This window comes from Suricata suricatta, chromosome 6 (genome assembly GCF_006229205.1).
Source record: "Suricata suricatta isolate VVHF042 chromosome 6, meerkat_22Aug2017_6uvM2_HiC, whole genome shotgun sequence".
Taxonomy (NCBI): Eukaryota; Metazoa; Chordata; class Mammalia; order Carnivora; family Herpestidae; genus Suricata; species Suricata suricatta.
In genome coordinates this window covers 143,862,899-143,874,596 of record NC_043705.1, presented here as the reverse complement: position 1 = coordinate 143,874,596, position 11,698 = coordinate 143,862,899, and the positions used below count along the sequence as shown (strand labels likewise).

General features: G+C 46.1%; 1 long non-coding RNA gene across 1 annotated transcript; it reads left to right on the top strand.

The window, feature by feature from the left end:
- Positions 1-9,831: 9,831 nt before the first annotated feature.
- LOC115294121 lies at positions 9,832-11,427 on the top strand. The gene is made up of 4 exons (XR_003909739.1): positions 9,832-10,160; positions 10,256-10,456; positions 11,034-11,255; positions 11,340-11,427. It is a non-coding gene; the product is annotated as an uncharacterized LOC115294121 (long non-coding RNA).
- Positions 11,428-11,698: the final 271 nt, after the last annotated feature.

Here is an 11,698-nt window from a genome sequence, read left to right as displayed (position 1 = left end):
AATAATGTTATTTTATTCCAGGGAAGAAATTAATACAGAAATCTGGGGTGTTTTAAAATAAAACAGTACTGCTTTCCTGTTAGATCTATGAGTGCAAACAGGAGAAACCTAATGGAGGACCAGGGGGAGGGGAAGAGGGAAAGAGCTGGGGAGAGAGAGGGATGCAAAACTTGAAAGACTATTGAATACTGAGAATGAACTGAGGGTTGAAGGGGAAAGGGGAGGGGGAAGAGAGGTGGTGGTGATGGAGGAGGGCACTTGTGGGGAAGAGCACTGGGTGTTGTATGGAAACCAATTTGACAATAAATTATTTAAAAAAATAAAATAAAATAAAACAGTACTGAAAATACTGTCTTTGCTGGAAGTTATCTTTCAGGGGTACACAACCCAGGATTACATGTTTAAAATTTCAGCATAATGATTACTTTGAATAACAAGGCATTAGGTAAGCAGCAGAGGGAATGGTGAGCGTGTGAAAGAGGAAATGAGCAGTTTTTCTGAGCAAATTCCACGAGTCCTTCTGGGTGGGCAAAAGACAGACCAGGGGCCCAGAGCTGGTAAAGAAGGGACTACGTTTATGACGCCATGAAGTATCAGAACCCAGATTGTCACCCTCAGTGTAAAACACTCACTTGTACTTTTTTGACAACACCATGCTAATTTTCTTTACAAAATAATTTGCCACAGATATATTGTAATAACAAGACACTAATGTAATATTTTATTTTATTTTTATTCTATACATTCCTTATGCAATTTAGAAGCTTCAGGGATACCTTGTGTTAGATGATCCTAACGAGTAAGCTGTTTTCATGGAATAAATCGGTTCACATTAGATGCTGGAGCCCCAGCAAGTCCCTGCAATTAGCACAGTTGTTAGTTGCATTCTCGATAAATATTTACTGGGTGAAGGCGATGGGTGCTGAGCCTTACATGTCCAAGAGCACAGCACCGTCTTACACATTTGAGCTCTATGCCTTCTGTTGTCCATCTGTGGGACAGAACCCAGTCCCAGGTCACACCTAACTGTGCGTGAGGCTAGAAGCTGTGGATTTAGTATATGCCACCAATGAAAGAGATGCGTTTTGGTGACCAGCAAGCAGTCACCACCAGTCATGCATCTGAAGGTGTGCTGAGCATTTGAGGAAGAAACAGAGCTCAGTGAAAGACCATCGCAAGTCCTGGAAAGCTGGCTCCAACTTCCAGGTCCTTCTGTGGGAGTCTCAGAAGAATCATGTACAAAACACTCTAAGTGTCTGGTGATTAGTACAAGTCAAGATAGCTCATTATAGCTCCAGCCACATGACTGAGTGTGGAGCTCAGAGGCAAGGTCCAGACAGGACTTGCACACCCGGGAGTGAGTGACAGTTGTAATATTTAACGTCAGTTAGATAGATGAACTCATTTAAGCAAGAATTGCAGAGACAAGATCAGAGAGTTGAGGACTAACTCCAGAGGCATTTAAACATTTAGAAACCTGGTAGGGGAGGAAAAGCCAACAACAACAACAAAATAACAAAAGACTGTAAAGGAGTTGCCATTGAGGAAAGCTGTAAACTAGGAGTGTGTGTCTGAGAAGGAGACACGGTCCCCTCAAGCCCGGTGCTGGAGGACTCAAACACCGCAGGTGGAGTTTGTGAGGCAGAAATCATGGCTGACCTGAAGTCGGGGAGAGGTTGGGAGGGAAGCCTCGTTGGTGTAGGGGTGGAGTGAGCAGGGGTTGAGAAAGCTCTCCTAACTCCCATTCACTACAACATGCTCTGAAGAGTCTGCTTCATGGTCCATTGGTGGCTCACCAGCTTTTTCCCTCAAAACAGCGCTTATGTACTGGAAGTTTCCTTAAAAACTTTGTCACCCATGTGGAAGGTGGTCTTCATGTTAAGTTCTGGAAGCTCATGATTGGTAACTCTTCTTTATTCCCATCCTATAGTACCATTTACACTAAACAAAAAACACTCATTTGGCTTGAAAAGTAAATTGCCACTTTGGAACATGAAAAATACATTAAAATGTGAATAATTCTCATTGTGAGTATAGGAAGTACTGTGGGGTTGGGTGAATAAGGCAATTTGCCTCTTGTTATGCCTCCCTCTTTTTTGCTTTCATAGTTATCAAAATACTTTTTAGATTATTAACACTGCCAAGTACAAATTAGAGGGAAAAATTCTCCCAATAGACATACACTTTATCCATAAACCAAATCCCCATCTCCGGGCTCCAAATCACAGACCTTTCTAAGTGAAAATAATCTTTTTATGTTACCCCTCCCAACTTTATTCCAAATTCATCCTAACCACTATTTACTCATAAACTCCACTAAACACACAGATCTGAAACAAATAAAAAAATTAATTTACCTAATTCCTCGGTGGTGGTGTAGACATATTTCTGTCCTCACACTTTGAGGATGGGAAAATGGCATAATGGTGAGAGTTCAGACCGACCCCAAAGATGGCAAATTACTGCAGCAGTGCTGTAGGCCCTTGATAGCAGGAGACAGTTGAATCATTTAGGGGTTCTTCCTCATTTTCATTAATAAACTGGGGATACTTTAGAGTCTGCTAAAGATGGTGGACAGCTTCCCAGACTGTAAGGACATCGGAGGACAAGACGGGAGAGAGCAGGGAAACACAGGAGTAGCCCCAACACTGACGGTGTTTTGCCACAAGACATTTGCTGACTGGTGAAAAGTGGCCTGATGATTGGAGCACAAGGAATAGGAAAGCCAAATGGCAGGAAAGAGTGGGGGAGGGGCCAAAGTAGGCATAGCTTTAGGTGGCTCCCAAGGCCGAGAAGGACCCACATCGGAGCTGGAGCTGGTCAGGAAGGGGGTCCTTGCTGAAGGGCACAGACCTCCAGTCAGGGTCTCTGAAATGGTGTGGCCAAGGAGCAAGTGTGAAGCAAAGTAGATTGACATTTTCAAAGTTTCCAGAGAGCAAAGCAGTATCAGGAAAGGAAAACTTGGCATATTTCAAGGTTGAACAACAACAAAATATTATAGTAATATTTTTGTCCTTTTAATATAAAATTTCAAATATATCAGTATAAATATTTTAAAACACACAATTTGTAAGAAATAACAGAGGAAGAAACGGAAATAAGAAGAGTCGTCCATCATTTACTCCATAATTAACATCCCCTCTAAAAGAGCTCTTGGCCCAGCTGACTTCATCAGAATGTTCTGAAAGCATTTAAGAAACACAACAGACGGACATAGGGGAAAGGAAGGAAAAATAAGATAAAAACAGAGATGGAGGCAAAACATAAGTGACTTAAAAACAGAGAACAAACTGAGGGTTGCTGGAGGAGTGGCGGGGGAGGGGATGGGCTAGAAGGAGGATGGGCTTCAAGGAGAGCACTTGTTGGGAAGAGAGCTGGGCATCATGGGTAAATGATGAGTCACTGGGTTCTACCCCTGGAACCAGTACTACACTGTATGTTAACTAACTTGAATATTAACAAATAAATTTTTTTAAATGGCATAGAATTTAAAATAAATAAGTAAATAAAGTGTAATAGCACCAGCTTTGCACAAAATCTTCCAGAGAAGAAGAGGAAACAATACCCAGTTAATATAGAAGGCTAGCCTAAACTTGACAATAAAACCTAAAAAGAATATTTCAAGAAAGGAAAATTATAGATCAATTGTCTCATAAACATATGTGAAAACCCCAATATTAGCTATTTACTGTGATAGATATATAAATACGTAGAGAGATATATCAGATTAATACATTAGAAAATTCAATATCAGGAAAACAGCAATTTCCCCCAAACTGATCTGTAAATGTAATGCGTCAAAATCTTATAGACAAGTCTTTCTGAATGTAAACAGACCCATTCTCTGTGACTGGGCAGGTGAGGCAGCATGGAGGACGTGCCCCCAAACAGCTACTGCCTTGGCAACATCTCTGGAGGGTCTCCAGCAGTGATGGAGGAGAAATGGACTTGGCGGTGAATGTAATGACTTTATCTCCCTTGCGAGCCTTTGGATCACCAAGACCCCTTCTAAAAGTATGACATCTTCAGGGGTTTTCCTGTCAAGGGAATTGGCCCAGTTGGGGCTGCACTACCTGGCTGCCAGTCCTGATTCTGCCCTCACGGTTCGGCAACTCCAGCTTCAGATACAGAAGTGGTGTCACTGGCTCCTCATCGCAAAGGCAGTATTTTGGAGGTGCTTCCCCATTCCTGGAGCTGGACACACCCAACTTCCTGTCGTCCGCTTCATTCTCTCTGGTTGTGCTGTGGGCCCGAGTCAGGTGCACCACGTGTGGTCAGGGATTCCTCCTCAGATCGAATCTGTCTTCCTTACTAAATCCAGCCGTTTATATGAAAATAAAATAGAGTTTTACATGGGGCACCTGGGTGGCCAGCCGGTGAAGCATCTGACTTCGGCTCAAGTCATGATCTCATGGTTTGTGAGTTTGAGCCCTGTGTCGGGCTCTGTGCTGACAGCTAGGAGCCTGGAGCTGCTTTAGATTTGGTGTCTCCCTCTCTGCCCCTCCCTTGTTCATGCTCTGTGTTTGTCTCTCAAAAATAAATAAACATTAAAAATTTTCAAAATAGATTTTATAACATTTTAGCATATTTGTACAATACATGCTTCAAATATTTTTGTTTCCTAATAAGTAAGGTAAAACATTTGGGGGCACCTGGGTGGCTCAGTCGGTTAAGCATCCAACTCTTGATTTCTGCTCAGGTCATGATCTCATAGTTGGTGAGATGGAGTCCTGTGTTGGGAATTTCCACTGATAGCGAGAAGCCTCCTTAGGATTCTCTCTCTGCCTCTCTTTCTGCTCTTCCCCTGCTCACATACACTTTTGAGCTCTCTCAAAATAAATAAACCTAAAAAAAAATTTTTTTTAAACTTGAAAAACTCAGGAAATGCATAGAAACGCTTCTCAATAAATTGTTGTTCGGGGCTTCTCCTCTGTACATCTAGTGAAGATTTCATGTGGGACCAGACGCATCCCACTCTGAGGTGGACGTCCATGGCGCACTGCACTTGTTTCCTATGCACAAGAGACGTTTATGGAAAAGTCACTACACCTGCATATATTTAATAGTTACATATTGCCCTATTATTTCAATTATGCGAATCTTACCGTTCTGGATCAGAATTTTGTCACTGAACCTATAATCCTCATTTAAGGAGGCTCTGTCAGGAGCCTCTGAAAACATCTCAAACAAGACTGTTACTCTTTATTTTGTTTGTTTTAAATATATAGAAAACTGGTTACTTTAGATGTTTAGAAGCCAAAATGCAACATTAACTTTCTTTGATGAATTCATGATATGCTTAAGAGAAAATACATCCTGGCATTGGAATTGATAAAATCAACATTCTCACTAACCTATTTTGTATGCACTTCTGACCTTAGAAATATGCCAAAATGTCATTGCATCCATATTCTCTGCCTGCATCTCACTGCACGGCTCTGTGTTACTGCAAAGTCGTCACTGCACCAGGCTTAGCACTGCATTTTGTAAGGCTCCTGAATTACACAGGGGGTGAGGGACATGAAATTACTGAGGGATAAGAACGAATCGTATTTTGTGATTTTTTTATTCCCCTGAGTTAGGGTTCCAAGTCAGTCAGTGGTCTCTAGTGATTCAGCACCGATAAGATTTGTGCATATGTGTGTGTATACGTTATATACAAATAATACACATATATATAATATATATTTATAAACATATAAATAATATAATTAATCAGTTTGTTTACTCTAAGGAATTGGCTGATGAAATTATGAAGACTAGCAAATCCGAAATCTTCAGAAGGGGCCGGCATTCTCCAAAATCTTCTCCAGGGTCAGCCTGAGACCCAGGAAAATGGATACTGTAGTTTCAGCTGAAGGCTTCGAGGCAGGGGACAGGAGAGCCCAGGTTCTGGCCCTTGTCCGGAGGCGGTCAGCTGTAGAACCAGGGAAGGCCAGTGCTGCAGAGGAAGTCCAGAGGCCGTCTTCTGGAGAATTCACTCCTGCAGCTCAAACTCATTCAACAGCAAGGTCTTAAGGGAGCCCAATCTTTTCATTCTATTCAGGCCTTTGACTGATCAGACAAGGCCCACCCACACTATGGAAGTAAACTTGTGTTACTCAAAGCTCAATGATTTAAATGTTAATCTCATCCACAACACCCTCACAGACACTTCCAGAACAAAATTTGACAAATGCTTCTGTGTCCCATATCCCAGCAAAGTTGATGCATAAAATTAACTGTCACAAGTACATAAATAACTTCATTTACAATAATTTTTGATAATCAAATCTTACGCATTAGAATCCTACTACATATCAGCATGCTTTACTGCCTATTAAAGTGAAGAATGAAAGAGGAAAGCCATCAGATAAAGCAACACTCTCTTCTCATTAGATATATTACAAAAATAAAAGTGGACTTAGGAAGGTGGGCATAGCCCTTAGCAGTGAATCAAAATCCAGGGGCGAAACTAAAACATTATCTTCGTCGAAAACTCTGTACAAGGTTATGTTTCCTTAGTAAGGGATTCTATAATCAGAAAAACAGATGGTGTTTTTTTGCCTTCAGGGAAGGGTTGTTTGCGAAAGGGTGAAAGTCAAGTGAAAGATAAAACAGGAATATCAATTGACTGTAGCACTGAATCACCTTGAACTTATAAACTGTTTTAACAAACACCACCATACTTTGCAATACTATACTATAAGGCAAATATTATTGTACGCATTATGTATTTACAGATTGCTGAACGGTTAACTGGAAATCAAAGAACGGCAGCCCCAGGGTCTGACTCCGACCCCTATTCTCCTCTTTCATCTAGCATCTCAGTCGAAGGATGGAGTTTCCACACAAACTGAAAGATGGAGATAAATAATCAGAAGAATCACGAATGATGGGAAAGCTTGGCTTGGGTTTATTCTTCAAACCAGGATCAATGATCGTGGGGGGTTAGGTTGGCCCAGATCTACGGTTGTCTCCAATCTCACAGCTGAAGTTGTCCCCTGGCTGGCGCAGGCCAGAGCGCTTCAATAGGCAACAGGGTAGAGTTCATCGACTGGAGCAAAGACACAGAGAAATTCAATAATGTGCCCAAGGTCACCCACAAAGCCAAGAATAAAATACAATTCTTGAGTTTCACAGCTCAGCACGGTCCCCTCCACGTGACGTGGGCACAGATGCCCCAAGGGGCGGCCATATTTACCAACTTCCACCCAGTAAGAAACAATTACTCATTGCCACGCTGTGGCAGGGGACCTACTAACTGCCTGCCCCCCAGCCTTCCGGAGGGAGGCTTCTGCAAACATCGGGCACCTCAGCCTCACTCTGGCACACCAGCCTCACAGACTCAGTCTTCCTGGGGCCCTTCCTAATCCCTATGTGTGCGGCCTCCACGCTCTACTTAGAGATTGGAGCGAGGCGAGAGAGAGAGCAGGCTCCCCAAGTGATGCATGACCCATGCTGTTCTGATCAGTGCAAGTGGCCTCAGTTCTGAGTCCGATATGGAAGGACATTGATGGACGGCTCAGAGACTTGACTGTTGTTTTAATGAAAATAAAACTCTAGATTCCTTCATGTCTTCTGAAAATTCATTTTACCGAGGGAGAGACAAGAGAGTGATGGAATGACTTTTCTTTTTTTTTTTTACATGTTCAGCACTTTATTTTTTTATTTTTTTTATAATAGTTTTGAAACGATACTCAGCGTCACTCATCATCAGGGAAATTCAAATCAAAACCACACTGAGATACCGCCTCATACCGGTCAGAGTCGGAATGACTTTTCAAATGATGGGCAAACTCTGGAAATGGTTTCCTGTTGCCAGGATCTGGAAGTGACAGAGGAAACAGAAGGCAGGAAGACAGATTTTCCACGGTTTCAAGGTGAAATCTTCTCTGAGTGCCTCAGCTTCATAAAAGGGCATTGCACCCTTTTTTAAAAAAATATTTGGTTCTTCAGTCTAGTACTTCTCTGTTTGGAATTGTGATTCTGCATGTGGACGTGCGATGCAGTTTTCCTTTTAGGGAAAAGACGACTTCCACGTCACCTGGATGCTCACAGGATCCAAATAGCCTTCATCCTTATCTTCCTCGCCCAGCACAGCGAAGCCCTAAGGACCCAGACACCAGCAAAAACTGGTTAACGCATGGGGAAGGATCTCGATCCTAGAAGGACAGGGGCTTGGGGCATGGAATGATCGCCAAGCAAGGAAAGTAGGGTGACCAAAGAGAAGTTCGGGGGGAGAAAACCCTTACGCCACGTTTCATACCAGATCTGTTCACTAAGTGGTTAAGGCTGTTTGATAGGAAGGGGAGCCAGCCGCGTACCCCAGGCTGTCTGTGGGCCAGCATCCCAGAGCAGCAAGGGACTGAAGGGAAATGCAGGTCACGTGTGCTCTGACCCCTCCTGGGACCTGGAGCAGAGAATCATGAGGCCTCTGCTGAGTGCTTGACATCATGGGTGCCTCCAGGGACCCCAGGAGTTCTCCAGAACGCCCACTACAGGTGAGAGAAGAAACGAGGGCACGCCTGAGACCTGGAAACTGGGTTTTGCCGTCCGCCCTTGTTCCGGCTCTGGGCCTCAGCCATGACTTGGGGGGTTGAAGGGTTCAGAGAGGGAGCTGGCAGGGCTGGGAATGTGTTTGTTGAACTTGCTCTAGTATGTAGCCAGTGATTCTACCCGTAGACGACTGTCCTTGCAAAAGCCATCTGGCTCCAAGCCCAGGCCTCATCAACCACCTTCACGTCACACCAGCCGCTGTGCCGAAGGGACACCTGAAACCCAATGCAGTCTGAGCAGGTCACACAGCATCGCCACCAGCTTGATGTGCACCTTCTCTCGATAATCCTTGCAACTCTGTGCGGCACACATGATCTTTACCCACACTCAGCAGCAGGAAACCGACAGGAGGTAACTGTCCTGAGGTCACATAGCTGGCCAGTGACACCACGTCTCCAGCCCTCGCCATCCCGCCCACTGGTGGACATGTCCCTGAGGCTGGGGGCTTGGCGGTGTCACATTTCAAGTATATATTTTCCTAACAACAAGCACGCAGTAAAAAGTAATTTAAAAAAAAATCTACTTTTGCTGGAAAATGCTTTCCCCACAGCTGTAGACAGGGGCTCCAAGGCATGTCTGTGGTGCTTCCTTGCAGGGCACCGGTCCTGCCCTGTCGAGGGGCCCCACGGCAGAAGGGTGGAGAAGGTGCCCTGGGCAAGCGGGGAGGGAAGTCAAGATCTCTGGTCCTCCAGGCGTTCAAATGGAACAACTTCAGGCATGACAAAGGCCTCCAGCTTCAGAGGGGTCAGGATGTAAATCTTCCATGAAATTTCCTTTTATTTTCTCTTGCGGGATTTGAAAAGCCGACTAACCCAACCAGGGCTGCGTCCTGTGCACTGTGGTGTGAAGACTGCCTTCTCCTGGTTCCCTCTGCCCTTCCCCTTGGTGCACGCACGTCCCGCCTCTTTTCCTCCCAGCCCCCAGTGGGACGGGCCCTCCTGCAGCCTGGGGTCCGTGTTTGGTGAGGGGGCAGGGGCCTTTCTCCCCACAAGGCCAGGGCAGGTGCCACGGGTCTTTGATCCCCTGCGCCTGCGCTTGCGCCTTTGTGACGCACTAAAGACCGGCCAGGTTGGCTCAGCTCATCACGACATGACCCTGCCCCCTTTACCCGCCCTTACTCTCTGCACTGAAGGAGGTGACGTCTACTCAGATCTTTCCAGGGGGAGAGTGATCAGCCTGTGATGGCTGCTGGGTCCTTCATGTCCTTCCCTTGTCCTCTGTAAAGGGATGACCTCCCTCATCCTGTTCCTCCGGCCGGCTAACTTAGGCTTACCACCTAAACTCCACGCAGTTGGAGTTCTCCCTGGGGGGTACCTGACCACCCCCCCGACACTTGCCCCCCTCCACCAGCTCAGTGCCTCCACTCATCCGCCTGCCGCAAACATGAGAGCGCCAAGGCATATGCCCACTTGTTCTCCTTTGAGTCTACAAAACAACTGACTACAGTGTTGCCATTCCCCCACATCCTGGCTCTTTGTGGATTACTGAGAACCCTGGGAATGGATATAACTGCCGTTTATTATGCAGCTGAGAGGAACAGGGGCAGGTCTGAACCAGGGCAAGACGACTCTCAAGATTTCAACAGCATCTCACTGTGTATTATTGACTGCAAACTCCGGAAGGTGAGAGACTACGTTCTATTTGAATGTTAATTGCAAGCACCTAGCTCAGCACAGAGCCCAGCATAAGGCAGGTTGTTAATTGCGTTATTTAACAGCTATGCACAGATGCTCACCGTTCAGGGGAGTCGATGGGTAGAGTCAACGATGCAGGACTACCCCCACCGCGGTGAATGGCCCAGCGCCTGTGCCCACAGCATGCGCAAACACAGCATGAGAGCTGCATTTAAGAGAAGCAGGCCCTGAAGAGAAGGATTAAGAGCTAGAAATGATTCAAGAAAAGGGAAAACCTGCTGACGGTAGGTTTTAGAGTTTCCTTGCATTTTGGGAGTTTGCAAAGGGAAGAAAGTGTTGCCATAAACATGTAGGTCGATTCAAACCTCCTGGTGGGTGGTGAAACTCCAGCCTTTCCCCAGGAGGAGACCCCTTTTGACAAGAATGCCATCTGTTTCCTGCAGACCCTAATGCAGCAACTGAAAGGCCCCCAAGACTTTGGTGGCCAACCCAAGAGAAGTTGACTCTCAGTCATGTGAAGTCCGATTTGATGTTCCTGCAAGCTGGCCCCAGGTTTCCTCCCATCTGGGGGCTCTGTCCTCCTGGGGGCGCCAAGGGACAGAGATTGATGGGTCATTCCTGGAAGTGGCACCTGTCACTTTCCGGCACTGTGTTGGCCAGGACGTTGTTGCCTACTCACACTGAAATGCCAAGGAGGCTGGACACACTGCTTGGCTGCTGTCCTGGGGAATGGACAAGGGCTTGGGGAAACGCCATCTCTCCTTCTGGTTTCAAGATTGTAGACAGGTTTAATCCACACAGAAAAGGCATTTGGACCACAGCATACAGTATGTCCTTTCATGGGGTGTTTCTATCCTGCAGGGTGCGTCTGGGGATGTGGTGCGGGGGACGCCCAACCAGCTCTGACGACAGAGACGCACATCTACACCCAGCCCACTGCAAAGACGCTTGATTCTAAAAACAGCCCACAACTCATCTGGCTGAGACCATAGAAACACAGGTGTCGGAGGGTAAACTGATGCCCTGGAAGGGCACTGAAAGTGGAGGACAGCCAGGGACCACAGGGGAGCTGCGGATACACAGGTGTGTCTGCCGAGTAGGGGTGTAACATTTGACTGTGGAAGAGACTTTCTTGCATTCTCTCTGCTTTTTTCCCTTCTGGTGCAGCTCTCCTGGCAGGATGCAGATTCTGCGCTCTGAACATGCAGCAGACACCGAGCTGGGACACCTGCAGAAAAGGAACACGGAGACCCAGGAAGAAATACATTTGGTTAAGTGAATTACCACTATGTTCACAGGTGGAAGGATGGTGTGACTCTTCCCACAAGGACACTGTGGCCCGGGCTGTCTGGTCATTGGCCTGGAGCCCCGGCAGCTCAGGGAGGGGCAGGGAGAGAGGCAAGGTGGCCAGCCTTCTCCCAGACCCCACGCATGGTGACAATGCAGACGGCGCTCACCAGGGTCCAAAGGCGCACATCTTGGGATTCTTCTTGCCATGTGTACATCCCAGGGACATGGAGCTCCTT